This window comes from Mobula birostris, chromosome 24 (assembly GCF_030028105.1).
Source record: "Mobula birostris isolate sMobBir1 chromosome 24, sMobBir1.hap1, whole genome shotgun sequence".
Classification (NCBI taxonomy): domain Eukaryota; kingdom Metazoa; phylum Chordata; class Chondrichthyes; order Myliobatiformes; family Myliobatidae; genus Mobula; species Mobula birostris.
The window spans coordinates 48,276,933-48,292,969 of record NC_092393.1 but is presented as its reverse complement, the minus strand read 5'-3'; the positions used below and the strand labels follow the sequence as shown (position 1 = coordinate 48,292,969).

Here is a 16,037-nt window from a genome sequence, read left to right as displayed (position 1 = left end):
GACTTCAATTCCTCAGTCTTTCCTCCATTCCTTCCCTCTTTGAGTAAACATTTTGCAATCTAACCCAATTCTTCCTTATGTATTTGTTCTGAATTTTGTTTGGTAAAGCTCCAGGTAAATGTTTTGGGACACTTTTCTATGTTAAATTAACCCTATAAATGAAAGTTGTTTGAAGTTTGTTAATTAGGATTGATTGGTTGCCTTAATTGGAGCTCAAAATGGAATCAACTGGGGTCATTGTAAACATATAGAGCAAGCACAGCACCCAGTGTTCCAAAAATAGGGCATATAATGTTATCTCAGATCAGTTTCAGATGTTGGTCATTCTCTGTTAAAGGGCATTGAAGATCTTGTGATTGTGCTGTCCAATCATCGCAACATCAAGTACACAGACAGATCGTTTGCGTTAATGCTGGATGAAGCTAAGACAATCAAATTTCTGAAAACTTTCTGAAGCAATGGAATTAAATGTTAATAAATAATATCAATGCATTCTAATGTGTATCCTGATTAATGTAGAGAGTGATCCACACACCCACTAACAAAGTCGTTGATCACGTAAAGCTTTGGCCTAAATTCAATTACCACTCAGTCATTAATTGAATGTTAGAAAAGTGACACGTAATGTGAAATTGAATTGCTTCAGAATGGAACACCATTCCACAGAGAGCAAATATGCACTCACTTCAGCAACACACACAAAATGCTAGAGAAACTCAGCAGGCCAGGCAGCACCTATATAAATGAATTTCGGACCAGAAGGAATGAGAAAGGAATGGGAAAGTTGCCAGAATAAAAGAGGTGGGGGGAATGGAAGGAGGCTAACTGGATGGTGACAGGTGAAGCCAGGTGGGCAGGAAAAGTCGAGGGGTGGTGAAGAAGGAATTTGAATAGGAGAGCATCTGGAAGCCATGTGGCACAGGGTGGCGGCGAAGACAAGCTCCGAAGAGGGATACGTAGCTGTGGCAGCTTGTCTGAGAGAGTACATGGTTGAAGAGTCAGAGTGTAGCAGAGGTCACAGAGGGGGAGCAGAGAGGGTTTCATCCTACATTCCAGTTTAAATTAACATTGGATCTTCTTTTAACCCATATAACTGTATATAGTTTGATATGAGCTAGCTTTAAGTTAAAAACATCCAAACACTTAATATGTAAAGGATACAACTTGCCCAAATTGGTTACTGGACTGTTGAGGAGAGATTTATTAATGATCTTCCGAAACATCTAAATGAGTTGTCTTATTTGAGAGTCTGTGGTACGCAATCAGATTTTTATCTCAGTGACATTGTTCATGAGTTGTGGATCCAGCTACTAATCCAGTTCGCTGAGACCGATAGCCTCAGAAAGTGACTTCGAAGCCCAGCATGACTGAATGAAGGAAAGGACATTCTCATCATAGGCTGGAGGCAGGAGTTCCAGTGGAGAGTAATCAGTTTGTGTGGGGATGTCAACCATTGACAATGCATAACTGTTTTATGGAAAAGAATCTAAACTGAGGATCTTGAGCCCAGCAACGTCTCGTGCGCTACCTCCTATATGCATCTCAGACTTACACTACCCACTGTCGGGGAAGAGATGAATAGGTGGATGAGGGAAAATATTCGATGATGCTCTTCAAAGAAATGCAAGATCCCCAATGACCTCTGGCAAATCTTGCTTCATGATGGCTCAAAATGGAGGAGTAGGCACAGGCAACCTGGAGTCCATGCACTAGGAGCATTTCAAAGCCTAACATGAGTAGTGGAACAGGAACAGCACCTTCATAACTCTCCAACCTCCCCATCCTGACATACTCGTGATGTTTGTCAGTCTCATTTTTGCCTGATGAGTCACCTCAGAACCCATGGAAATGGATCATGGATCCAATCAATCCTTGATTGCTTGGGTGGCCCAAGTGGGCATCATATATGTACTTACAACAGAGGATCCAGCTTGAGCTGGAAACATTGTAAACATGGGTTTGGAATGGAAATTATGCAAAAATGGCCACCAGAACACAAGGATAAAGATTCAAAATATTATGTAGTCGAGGTGGAAGGGGAGAGCTGCTGGGTGTTGCTGAGGGTAGATTGTTGGGGGATAGTTAAAATCTATCAGCTACCAAGATGCGGGGGAGGGGGGTGGGTGGTGTGGTTACAGGAGACTGCAGATGCTGGAATCTGGAGCGAAACACAAGATGCTGGAGGAACATCAGTCCAGATGAAGGATCTAGGCTGGAAACATTGACTGTCCATTTCCCTTCACTGATGCTGTTATTTGCTGCTCAAGATGTGGGGGAGGTTTGACAAGCCCATCAATTTTGTACAGTTTTGTGTGGAGGTTACTGGGCTGTTGTGACCTACAGTGAAAACGATGTTGATAATGTAACTAAACAACTGATTCTCATTTTCTGATGTTTTCACTGAGCATATTAATGAATGCAGAGAGTCAAGCAATGCATGCACTCACTTGGTTTAATTGTGCCAGAAAATGATATCTGTGAACAGTACATCACTTAAATGCAGCATCTCCAAGTCTGCGGATGACAGGAAACTGGGCAGCAGTGTTAGCTGTGAGGAGGATGCTAAGAGGATGCAGGGTGACTTGGATAGGTTAGGTGAGTGGGCAAATTCATGGCAGATGCAATTTAAAATAGATAAATATGAGATTATCCACTTTGGTGGCAAGAACAGGAAAACAGATTATTATCTGAATGGTGGCCGATTAGGAAAAGGGGAGGCGCAACGAGACCTGGGTGTCATTATACACCAGTCATTGAAAGTGGGTATGCAGGTACAGCAGGTGGTGAAAAAGGCGAATGGTATGTTGGTATTCATAGCAAGAGGATTCGAGTACAGGAGCAGGGAGGTACTACTGCAGTTGTACAAGGCCTTGGTGAGACCACACCTGGAGTATTGTGTGCAGTTTTGGTCCCCTAATCTGAGGAAAGACATCCTTGCCATAGAGGGAATACAAAGAAGGTTCACCAGATTGATTCCTGGGATGGCAGGACTTTCATATGAAGAAAGACTGGATCAACTAGGCTTATATTCGCTGGAATTTAGAAGATTGAGGGGGGATCTTATTGAAACGTATAAAATTCTAAAGGGATTGGACAGGCTAGATGTAGGAAGATTGTTCCCGATGTTGGGGAAGTCCAGAACAAGGGGTCACAGTTTAAGGATAAAGGGGAAACTTTTTAGGACCGAGATGAGGAAAAACTTCTTCACACAGAGAGTGGTGAATCTGTGGAATTCTCTGCCACAGGAAACAGTTGGGGCCAGTTCATCGGCTATATTTAAGAGGGAGTTAGATAAGGCCCTTGTGTCTGAGGGGATCAGGGGGAATGGAGAGAAGGCAGGTACAGGGTTCTGAGTTGGATGATCAGCCATGATCATACTGAATGGTGGTGCAGGCTCGAAGGGCCGAATGGCCTACTCCTGCACCTATTTTCTATGTTTCTATGTTTCTGAAATCTGTTTTCCTGACTAGACTAAAATGAAAATAAACTGTCAGCGTTCCCCACACTTATGGAAAAACTGAAAGAATCTGCAGAGAAAACATTCAAGTCCAGAATCTACAATCTGTAATTCTATGTTCCCCTTCTGTGTGACTGGTTCAGTCTTTGCAGATGCAATGAACGCTGAATTAAAAGTTTGTCAACTTCCTCAATGTCTTAATTGCACCATTCCTTCTGACGGAACTAGCATGAATCCCAACATATTGATGCAATATTGAAGAAGGCACGTTGCGGTTATATTTCATTAGGAGTATTAGGTGATTTGGCACGTCGCCAAAGATTTTAGCATATTTCCATCGATACACCATGGAGAGCATTCTACCTGGTTGCATCACTATCTGGTATAGAGGGGTCACTGCACAAGATGACAAAAAATCTGCAGAGGTTTGCAAACTCAGCCAACTCTATCACGGGCACTAGCTTCCCCAGCATTGATGACATCTTCAAAAGGAGATGCCTCAAAAAGGTGGCATCCATCATTAGGACCCCCATCACCCAAAGCGTGCACTCTTATAACTACAATCAGAGACGAGGTCCAGGAGCCTGAAGACACACGTTCAATGTTTTAGGAACAGCGTTGTCTCCTCTGCCATCCAACTTCTGAATGGACAATGAACAGCTTTTTCCTCTATGCCACCTGATTCCTAAACGGACATTGAAACCTTGGACACTACCTCACCTTTTTAATGTATATAATTTCTGTTTTTTGAATGATTTTTAATCTACTCAATATATGCATACAGTAATTGATTTATTCTTTATTTATTATTATTATTATTTTGGTTTTTTCCTATGTTATGTATTGCATTGAACTGCTGCTGCTAAGTTAACAAATATTATGTCACATGCTGGTGATAATAAAATCTGATTCTTGATTAGTCAGAGTGTCACAGATTATGGGGAGAAGGCAGGAGAATGGAATTGAGAGGGATCACAAATCAGCCTTGACAGAATGGTGGAGAAGACATGATGGGCCAAATGGCCTAATTCTGTCTTATGGTCTTCTGTAAGCTTCACTTGAGCAAGGAATTTCATTGAACTCTGATGTATATGACAATGAGCAAATCTGGTAGGAAGTGCAAAGCCTCATTCCACCGTGACAATGTTTAAGCATTGCTTTGTGCTTTTAACAAGGTATTAATTGTAATTTGGAATTTTTATTTCATAATATTCTATCTTCTCTGTTTAACCCCAATCTCTACTTTCTGTGCAAGAACTGAAATTAAGATTCATCCTTCATACTGGGCTGGCTGTGAGACCTCTTCAGCCTGATGGAATGGTCAACCTGCTTGATGTCACAGGTTGTGTCAAGTTGAAAACCAAAATGAAGTCATGTTCTGGAGCCCACTGATCTTTGTGGTAGGTTTTATCTCTTCCATGTTACCCAATAAAAGAAGACAGCCAATTAGTTTTAATTTTTTTTGAGGAAGTAGACTACAGACTGATGCTAAAATTTTTTAAAGTACCATTAACAGAATGAAGACCTGAACCAAATGCAAGTGAGAATTTCCCTCCAGCATCTTGGTAACAGAAATTTAAAAAAAAGCAATGGTGTCATAGATATTAAGTTAACAAGAATCTGATCTGACAGTATGAAATGTGAGTGGCATTAAAAGATTTACGGCATGACTAATCCACTGGCAGACTTGCACAGAGAATCAGTACTTCCAACTGCGCCACAGCTTTTCAGTAACTGGTATTCAACATTCTGTCATCTACTTTTAATAAAAGAAGCTTCATTATCCACAGACCAATTATTTGCCATCTTGGTTATCCACTGGAATTCTTATGTCAAAGGTTCGTGAAACATATTGCTGAACTATCAGTTTTCTACCGTATGGATCTGAACGTCAGAAATTTGTTTGTAGTTCATTGGTCTGCATTCCTCTTCCTCCTGAAATGGGAGGAGATTTTTTTGATCTACTCTAATCACAGCAAATAGATTCTGAGATTCTGCAGATGGTGAAACTCCAGTGACACACACAAAGTGCTGGAGGCAATCAGTAGGGAAGGCAACATCTTTGGAGAGGAATAAGCAGTCGATGTTTCTGGCTGAGATTCTTCATCAGGATTGGGAAGGAAGGGGGAAGAAGGTGGGTAGAGGGGAAGGAATACAAGCTGGTAAGGTGATAGGTGAGACCAGATGAAGGGGAAAGTGAGTTAGGGGTGATGAATTAAGAACTTGGAAGGTGCTAGATGGAAGAGGTACAGGGCTGAAGAAGAGATCTGAGACCATGGCAGAAAGGGAAGGAGGAAGAGAACCAGAGGGATGTGATGGGCAGGTGAGGAGAAGAGAAGTGTTAAGAGGGGAGCCAGAATGGGGAATAGAAAAAGACAGTAGGGGGAAGAACAGAGATTACTGAAAGTTAGAGAAATTGATATTTATGCCATCAGATTGGAGGCTACCCAGATGGAATACAACATGCTCCTCCAACCTGAGTGTGGCTTCATTGTGGCAGTAGAGGAGGTGATGGACCAACATATTGGAATGGAGATGGAAAGTGAATTGAAATTAATGGAATAATTCCGAGATATTAGTCTTTACCAGCATTAGCCTATTTCAGAATCAGAATCAGAATCAGGTTTATTATCACCGGCATGTGACGTGAAATTTGTTAACTTAGCAGCAGCAGTTCAATGCAATACGTAATATAGAAGAGGGAAAAAAATAATAAATAAATAAGTAAATCAATTACATATATGTATATTGAATAGATTAAAAATGTGCAAAAACAAAAATACTGTACATTTAAAAAAAAATGAGGTAGTGTCCAAGGGTTCAAGGTCGATTTAGTTATCGGATAGCAGAGGGGAAGAAGCTGTTCCTGAATCGCTGAGTGTGTGCCTTCAGGCTTCTGTACCTCCTACCTGATGGTAGGAGCATGCCCTGGGTCCTTAATAATGGACGCTGCCTTTCTGAGACACCGTTCCCTGAAGATGTCCTGGGTACTTTGTATGCTAGTACCCAAGATGGAGCTGACTAGATTTACAACCCTCTGCAGCTTCTTTCGGTCCTGTGCAGTAGCCCCTCTCCCATACCAGACAGTGATGCAGCCTGTCAGAATGCTCTCCATGGTACATCTATAGAAGTTTTGGAGTGTATATGTTGACATGCCAAATCTCTTCAACCTCCTAATCAAGTATAACTGTTACCCTGCCTTCTTTATAACTACATCGATACGTTGGGAGCAGGTTAGATCCTCAAAGATCTTGACACCCAGGAACTTGAAACTGCTCACTCTCTCCACTTCTGATCCCGCTATGCGTTCCTTTGCTTTAACCTTCCTGAAATCCACAATTAACTCTTTTGTCTTACTGACGTTGAGTGCCAGGTTTTTTTCATTGATAATATCACCATTTTATCGCACATATTTCCCCTTTTGTGAATAGTTATTCAAACATGTTCTGACTTCTGCAGATTAATTGCTAGATAGGTTGCTCATCATACAGCATAACTTTAAAGAAAAGGTAAAATTAACATGCTTATTATCCAGGACTTAAAACACACACTGAAGATTGTCTTGACGTATAACACAGAATGGTAGAAGAGTACAGAATAGGAACAGGCCTTGCGGCCTACAACATCTGCACCACACATGATTCAGAATTGAACAAAATCTCTTCAGCCTGTACGTGATCCATATCCATCCTTTCCCTGACTACCATAAGCACAAGAGATTCTGCAAATGCTGGAAAGCCGGAGTAACACAAACATAATTCTGGAGGAACTCAGCAGGTCAGGCAGCATCTATGGAGAGCAATAAAGAGTCAACGTTTCGGGCCAAGACTCAGTCCTGTGTGCGTTTCCCTGACTATCATTGTGTCTATCTAATAGTTTCTTAAACACCTCTATTGTAATAGCTTCCATCACTCTTTCCTGCACCCTGTTCCATGCACCTTCCACTCTGTATGTAAAATAAAACTGCCCCGCACATCTCCTTTAAACATCCCTCCTCGCACTTTAAATGCATTTTGTTAAGTGGTTGACCTTTCTACTCTAAGGAAAACATTCTGACTGTTTGTCCATGCTTCCCTTAATTTTATGAGCATCCATCAGGTCTCCCTTCAGCCTCTGATGCTCCAGAGAAAACAAGTCCGTTTGTCCAATGTCTTCTTATATCTCAAAGAACTCTTAGTCTTGTATAATGTGAGGCTGTTGAATGTAACGGCCAAGCACATAACACAAGTATTCACTGCTGTTCCCTAGTCATAGATTTAATATTGCATACCTTTGTGACATTTAAGCTTGACCCTTACCTGAGGGTAAGCAGTGTGCTTAGCTTTCAGAAACTGTCAAACATCATAGGATATAGACCATAGAATGTTGAACCTAGAAAACTACAGCACTGTACAGGTCCTTCGGCCCATGACGTTGTGAAAAACTTTTAACCTACTAAAATCAATCTAACCCTTCCCTTCTACAAAGCCCCTCCATTCTTCAATTACCTATGTGCTCTATCTAAAAGTCTCTTAAATTCCCTAATGTATCTGCCTCTACCATTACCCCAGGCAGGGCATTCCACAAATCTACCTCTCCCTGTTTAAAGAAACTACTTCTGACATCCTCCCTATACTTTCCATGAATCACCTTAAAATTATAGCCCTGGTATTAGCCATTTCTGCTCTGAGAAAGTGTCTCTGGCTATCCACTCGATCAATACCTCTTATCATCTTGAATGTCTATCAAGTCATCTCTCATCCTCAAATATTATCAGTGATCTCATATTACCAGTCCTTGAAGAAAGAGAAAAATAATCACATTGCTACTTCAAGATTCTCAGAGGTCATCTCTGTTGCTTTGCTTGAGATGTCTTGACTCCATCATCTTCGCAACCACTGAGGTCAGACTAACAGGGCTATAATTTCTTTTCTTCTGCCTTCTTTCGTTCTTGAAGAGTGGAGTGACTTTTGCAATTTTTCAGGTCTCCAGAACTATGCCAGAATCTCTTAATTCTTGAAATATCATTACTAATACCTCCACAATCTCATCAGCAACCTCTTGTCGAACCCTGGGGTGTAGTCCAACTGGTCCAGGTGACTTACCTACCTTCAGACCTTTCAGTTTCCCAAGCACTGCCTCCTTACTAATAGCAACTGCACTCACTTCTGTCCCTGACACTCTCGGACTTCTAGCATATTGCTAGTGTCTTTCACAGTGAAGACTGATGCAAAATACTTATTCAGTTCAACTGCCATTTCCTGGTCTCCCAGTATTGCCTCCCCAGCATCATTTTCCAGCAATCCAATATCTACTCTTGCCAGCAACACACATCAAAGTTACTGGTGAACGCAGCAGGTCAGGCAGCATCTCTAGGAAGAGGTACAGTTGATGTTTCAGGCCGAGACCCCTCGTCAGGACTAACTGAAGGATGAGTTAGTAAGAGATTTGAAAGTGGGAGGGGGAGGGGGAGATCCAAAATGATAGGAGAAGACAGAAAGGGGAGGGATGGAGCCAAGAGCTGGACAGATGATTGGCAAAAGGGATATGAGAGGATCATAGGACAGGAGGCCCAGGGAGAAGGAAAAGGGGGAGGGGGGGAAAACCCAGAGGATGGGCAAGGGGTATAGTCAGAGGGACAGAGGGAGAAAAAGGAGAGTGGGAGAAAGGAAGTGTGTATATAAATAATGGATGGGGTACTAGGGAGAGGTGGGGCATTAGCGGAAGTTAGAGAAGTCAATGTTCGTACCATCAGGTTGCAGTCTACCCAGACGGAATATAAGGTGTTGTTCCTCCAACCTGAGTGTGGCTTCACCTTTACAGTAGAGGAGGCCGTGGATAGACATATCAGAATGGGAATGGGATGTGGAATTAAAATGTGTGGCCACTGGGAGATCCTGCTTTCTCTGGCGGACAGAGCGTAGGTGTTCAGCAAAACAATCTCCCAGTCTGCGTCGGGTCTCGCCAATATATAGGAGGCCACATCGGGAGCACCAGACGCAGTATATCACCCCAGCCGACTCACAGGTAAAGTGTCGCCTCACCTGGAAGGACTGTCTGGGGCCCTGAGTGGTGGTAAGGGAGGAAGTGTAAGGGCATGTGTAGCACTTGTTCCGCTTACAAGGATACTCTTTCTTGTTTCAGTGATGCCCGCAATGTCATATATGCCAATATCATTGACCTTATTCTGTACACTGTGTCCATTCAAATATAACACCTTCAGTCCTGTATTCATCACGCTTATCATCTGCCTATCCTTCCTGACAGTCTCACGACGCACTGCCTCTGCTTGTAAACCAACAGCCCTTCGGTTCACATCTCCCTGCCAAGTTAGGTTAAACCCTCTCAGACAGTTCTGTCAAACACACCTGCAAGGTTTTTGGACGCCCCCCCCCCTCGGGTTCAGGTGCGACCCGTCTCTTTTGTACAAGTCATACCTTCAGCAGAAGAGTTCCCAATGATCCCTGCACCAGTTTCTCAGCCACACATTCATCTGCCAAATCATCCTGTTCTTACCCTCACTGGTGAGTGGTACAGGAGCAATCCAGAGCTGGTTCTCTGGAGGTCCTGCTTTTCAGCTTTTTACCTAACTCCCTATATTCTCTGTTCAGGACCTCCTTGCTTTTCCTACCTATATTATTGGTGCCAGTATGTACCAATGTACCAAGACTTTCGCAACACACCCTCTCCCTTTAGAATGTCTTGGCCCTGATCTGAGCCATCCCTGACCCTGGCACCTGGGAGGCAGGTGTCTCTATCACGTCCACAGACTCCTCTAACTATGGAATCCCATTATCACTACTGCAGTCCTCTTCTACCCCACTTTCCTTCTGAGCCACAGTTCCAGACTCAGTGCTGGAGCCCTGGTCACTGTGGCTACCTCCCAGTAGGCCGTCTCCCTCAGTACCCAAAATGGTATCCTTATTATTGAGGGGAATGACCACTGGGGTGCCCTGTATTGGCTGCCTATTTCCCTTCCCTCTCCTGACCGTCACCCATTTAGCTGCTTCCTGCAACTTAGGTATAATTACCTCCCTGTAGCTCCTATCTATCACTTCCTCAGTTTCTCGTATGAGCCAAAGGTCATCAAGCTGTAGTTCCATATCCTTAACACGTTCCCTGAGGAGTCGCAGCTCGGTGCACCTGGTGCAGATGTGGTTATCTGGAAGGCTGGAGTTCTCCTGGAATTCCCACAGCTCACACAAAGAACACAACACAGTCCCAGAGCCATTCACACTGCTCTAACTATGCTCTAGTTTAAGGTGCACACGAAAGGTTGTCACCCTCCATGCACTAACAGATGAAAAATGAAGAATGAAGAAGAAGAAACTCACCAGATACTTATCTCGCCCAAGCCTGTTGAGCCAAAGCCTCCCCACTCTAACCCTGGTCCTCTCCAGCAATGGCTGCTATGCTTGCCCCTGCCTTATTTCCATTTGCCCTTGCTAATGAATCATGACTGTGTCATTGAAAAAAGGCAAAATCCTGCATAAGTCTCTCTTGGACTTGTGTAAGGCCTTCTCTGCTGGTTAGACTGAGACTGCACCACGAGGAAAAGCCAAAATCCTGTGAAGGCTCCTCTTTCAAACCTCTCTCTCCCAGATCTGCGAGAGGCCTCCTGTGCTGATTCGACTGTGACTGCACCACCGGAAAAAAGCTAAAGTTCTGTGAAAGCTGATTTAAAAATCTCTCTCCGCAAACCCGCACTGATTTGACACCCTCCACTGATTTGATTTGACGGCGACTGTGTAGCAGAAAAAAAATGAAATACCAGCAGAGAAGGAAGTGCAATGTCACAACATTTAGTGGCTCCTGTACAAAAAAAAAGTTATTTCAAATAAAAGTTGGAAAGAGTCTGCTAAAAATCTGTAGATTCCAATCGAAGTTTCCAAGCCTGCAAAAACCATAATATGCCTTTTTTAAAATGGATCCCTTGGGACGGTATAATCTGATATAACTAATGAATAGTGACTTTGCCTAAAGTACTAACAAAATACAAAATTACAGCCACTGCCATTAAAGAATTCACATGCTCTAAATATATTCCTAAGTTTAAAGAGATCAGATTGGCAGAACTGGCATGTTTACCAATCACTGTTCACTTTCAGCCAATCCAGTGCCTCATTCCACGCTAAAATATGTGGAAAACTGAATAAAAGTGCTTTTACACCAACACGAGGAATTCTGCAGATGCTGGAAATTCAAGCAACACACATCAAAGTTGCTGGTGAACGCAGCAGGCCAGGCAGCATCTCTAGGAAGACGTACAGTCGACGTTTCGGGCCGAAACGTCGACTGTACGTCTTCCTAGAGATGCCGCCTGGCCTGCTGCGTTCACCAGCAACTTTGATGTGTGTTGCTTTTACACCATTCTGCTTTGCTGAGCACAGAATTGCACATAAGACACAGCTAGGCTTTAGTTCCTGTTCCAAGTTGGTGACATTTTTAGAGCATTAAAAGCACATCTCTGGAAGTAGTTGGGTTATGCAGTTGAAGATCGCTTATCACAAGGCTGAGAGGATATAGGTACACTTTATTCCTCTGGATTTCTGCACTAGCTTCACTGTTTTCTATATAGTCTGGAAAGCAGTATTAATCCATCAGGCTGATGCCAGAAACTTGTATCATTGGATAGAAGCAATATCAATACCTCAATTCAATCATGTATTTCTTCTCATTCCCGTCTATCTTTCCACTGAAGGATAGAACACAAAGATCACAGAGGGGTTTGGCAAAATCCCAGACCATGCTAGGAATAAGTCCTCCTCCAGGGCCCTCTATTCAACTTCCTGTCCTCCCTTTATACACCCAACTAATGCTGAGTCATCAGAGAATTTCTGCAGTTGAAATGAATATTGCAGAACAAATGCATTTGCCATTTTAGCTACTGACCAAATGCCTTGGGTATGGATGTGAGTTACTGTAGCTACTATACTTCCATAAGGTCCATTGGTCCTGGGCCTTGGTTGTGCTAATTTCCATACTGGGCCCATTCTGAATGTCTGACAGCCAGACTTGACACCTCCACTCTGCGAGAGCTCTGCCGATATCTGTGTCCACAAGGAAGCTCCTCTGAGATATCAGGTGTTAGGCAATGGCATCTCTTGTTTGTGTAGAGAAATCAGCTAACTCAGACAGAGCACAAGGGAAGGGAAAAAAGTAGAATTGATGAGCTGTAGTGGGGTGACCACTTACAAAGTGCCTACGTCCTCAGACCAAAGCTGACTGGATGTCTGATGGTGATATCACTGCACAGGTCGGTTAGAGCCATCAGACGTCTGGACAACTGTGGTATGAGGACCTAGACGCTCTATACATTGAGTCTATAAGACCATAAGATATAGGAGCAGAATTAGGTCATCTGGCCCTGGAGTCTGCTAGGCCTTTTCATCATGGCTGATCCATTCTTCCACTCAGCCCCGATCTCCTGCCTTCTCCCTGTATCTCTTCATGCCCTGACTAATCAAGAATCTATCAATTTCTGCCTTATGTATGCCCAATGACTGGCCTCCACATCCTCCTGTGGCAATGAATTCCACAGGTTTCACCACTCTCTGGCTAAAGAAATTCTTCCTCATCTCTGTTCTAAGTGGATGACTCTCTATTCTGAAGCTGTGTCCTATGGTCTTAGACTCCCCCACCATCGGAAACATCTTCTCCACATACACTATCAAAGTTTTTCAGCATTCGATAAGTTTCAATCCCTTATTGTTCTGAGTCATAGAGTAATACAGCACAGAAACAGGCCCTTTGGCGTAAGTTATCCATTCTGGTAAAGATGCTCATCGCCACTAGTCCCATTTACTCGGCTTTAAGAATAAGAATATCTTTATTGTCATTGTCGTGGAGCAATGAAACGCAGTTTAGCAGCTCAATGTTTTGCAGCATGACAAAGAATATATACATAAAATAAACTCTAAAACCTCAGGAGTGCAGTCCAAAATTAATAATATATGGATGGGGGGCGGGATAGGACTATTGCACACCTGCCATTCCTGGAAGTGTGATGCATTTAGCTGCTGCCGTCTTAGGAGGGGGGGCAGGAGAAGGGAAGGGGGTGTATCCCTCCAAACTTTTCCTATCCATATACAGTATATGCCCAACTCTCTTTTCAGTGCTGTTAGCATAGCTACATTGACCACTTTCTCTGGCAGCTCCTTCCAAATATGTTCTTCCTTTTGCATGAAGAGTGGCACTTTTAAAATATTTCCCCTCCTAAATGAAACAGATACCATTCCCCCTTCTGGGGGAAGATCTGTGTGCATTAACTTAATCTTTTGCCCCTATCCTTTCCATCTTCTTCCATTCCCAATTCTGGCTCCTGTCTTACTTCTCTTCTTGTCAACTGCCTATCACTTTCCCCCTGCTGCCCTTTCACCTTCCCTTTCTCTCATGGTCTACTCTCCTCTCCTATCGGATTCCTGCTTCTTCAGCCCCTCACGTTTTTCACCTATCATCTCCTAGCTTTTGACTCGATCCACTCCGTCCCAGCTAACTTCCCCCTCACTTAGTTTCATCTATCACCTTTAAGATTGTACTCCTTCCTCTGCCCTACCTACTTCTTCCTTTGCATAGGTGCAGCCTGACCTGCTGAGTTACTGCAGCATTTTTTATATGATACTCTGAATTTTGAGCATCTGCAGAATCCCTTGTGTCTATGCCTTTTATGACTTTATATGCTTTTATAAGGTCAACCCGCAATCTCCTATGATCTAGGGAATAGACTGCCTAACTTCTCCCTGTAACTCAAGACCTCGAGTCCTGGCAACATCCTTATTAACATGAAAATGTCTACAGATGCTGGAAATCCAAAGCAACACACACAACATGCTGGGGGAACTCAGAAGGCTAGGAGGCATTTATGGAAATTAATAAACGATTGGCATTTCAGGCAGAGTCCTTTACTCAGGACTGAAGAGAAAAGGGGAAGTTGCCAGAATAAAAAGGTGGGTGGCTGGGGGGTGGGGGGGAGGTGTGGAGAGTGAAGGAGGCTAACTGGTAGGTGATAGGTGAAGCCAGGTGACTGGAGATGAAGGAAATCTAACAGGAGAGGAGAGATGACTGTAGAAGAAAGGGGATCCAAGGGGAAGTGATAGGCAGGAGGGAAGAGGTAAAAGGCCAGAGTGGGGAACAGAGCAAGAGTTGAGAGGGAGGGAATTCTTTTTACTGAAGGAGAAATCAATATTCATGCCATCAGGTTGGAGGCTACCCAGCCAGATCATAAGGTGTTGCTCCTCCAAACTGAGGGTGGCCTCATCTTGGCACAAAAGGAGGCCAAGGACTAACATGTCGGAATGGGAATGGGAATCAAAATTAAAATGTTCGGCCATTTGGAAGTTCCTCATAAATCTTCTTTGCACTCTCTCCAGTTTAATGACATATTGCCTTCAGACAAGCAGAGATCTATTGGCGATGCATCCATGACTCTGGGAGTCTCCCTTATTGTTATCATCATTCACTGAGTATTGTATATGGATTATGTTCAGTATAGGTAGAAGAACCTGTGTTAAGACTTGACATATTCCAATGAAAGGAGACGGTTGTTTTCTGCTGGTGAGAGTGAGTGGCCACTGTGATTTTTGCACAGAGTATCGCTGTTGCAACAAAATATTAAGAGGAGGAAGGACAGTGTATTCTGCATGGCTTTACAGTATCATTCACTCTGATACTGATACACAAGTCAACTATCTCTGCAGCACTCTCCCACAGGCCCATTAATTTTTTCAGAGCCATTTGTATTCCTGTCCATTGCCATGGAAACACTGGAGCAGGATCAAAGTACAAATGCAAAGTAAATTTATTATCAATTTAATATTGAATCAAATTTATTATCAATGAATTTAATATCAAAGTACATATATGTCACCCTGTGATTCATTTTCTTGCAGGCATTCACAGTAGAACAAAGAAATACAATAGAATTGATGACAACCTACACACAAACTAAGATGGTCAACCAACCAATGTGCAAAAGAAGAAAAACTGTGCAAATACAAAAAAACTACTACTATTACTACTACTACTAATACTACTACTGCTATTACTACTACTACTACTAATAATAATGATAAATAAATAAACAATGAATAGTACTAAGAACATGAGTTGTAGTGCCCTTGGAAATGAATCTGTATGCTGTGGAATCAGTTCAGTGTTGTTCAGAGTTGAGGTCAGTGTCCACGCTGGTTCAGGAGCTTGATGGTTGAAGGGTAATAACTGTTCCTGAATCTGGTGATATGGGACCTAATGCTCCTGTACCTCCTTCCCGATGACAGCAGCAAGAAGAGAGTATTATCTGGATAGAATAGAGGGACATTCACTTAGAAAGGAGATGAGGAGGAATTTCTTTAGTCAGAGGGTGATGAATCCGTGGAATTTGCTGCCACAGACAGCTGTGGAGGCCAGGTCACTGGGTATATTTAAGGTGGAGGTTGATAGGTTCTTGATTAGTCAGGCCATGACAGGTTACTGAGAGTTGGCAGGAGGATGGGTTTCAGAGGGAATGGATCGGTCGCGATGAAATGGTGGGGCAGACTCGATGGGCTGAATGGGTTAGTTCTGCTCCTTTGTCATATGGGTGGTGGATTGAAGTTCTTCAGGT

At 43.1% G+C, this 16,037-nt stretch overlaps 1 long non-coding RNA gene across 2 annotated transcripts in view; it reads left to right on the top strand.

Annotated features, from left to right (window-relative positions):
* LOC140187243 (uncharacterized) overlaps positions 1-15,624 on the top strand; it is a 38,769-nt gene extending 23,145 nt beyond the window's left edge. Inside the window, exons 4-5 of one of the 2 annotated variants that reach the window (XR_011883038.1) lie at positions 4,713-4,857; positions 15,325-15,624. This is a non-coding gene — a long non-coding RNA (uncharacterized lncRNA). Of the gene's footprint in view, positions 1-337; positions 458-4,712; positions 4,858-15,324 lie in introns of those variants that run through there. The other variant, XR_011883039.1, reaches the window with a different exon arrangement.
* Positions 15,625-16,037: the final 413 nt, after the last annotated feature.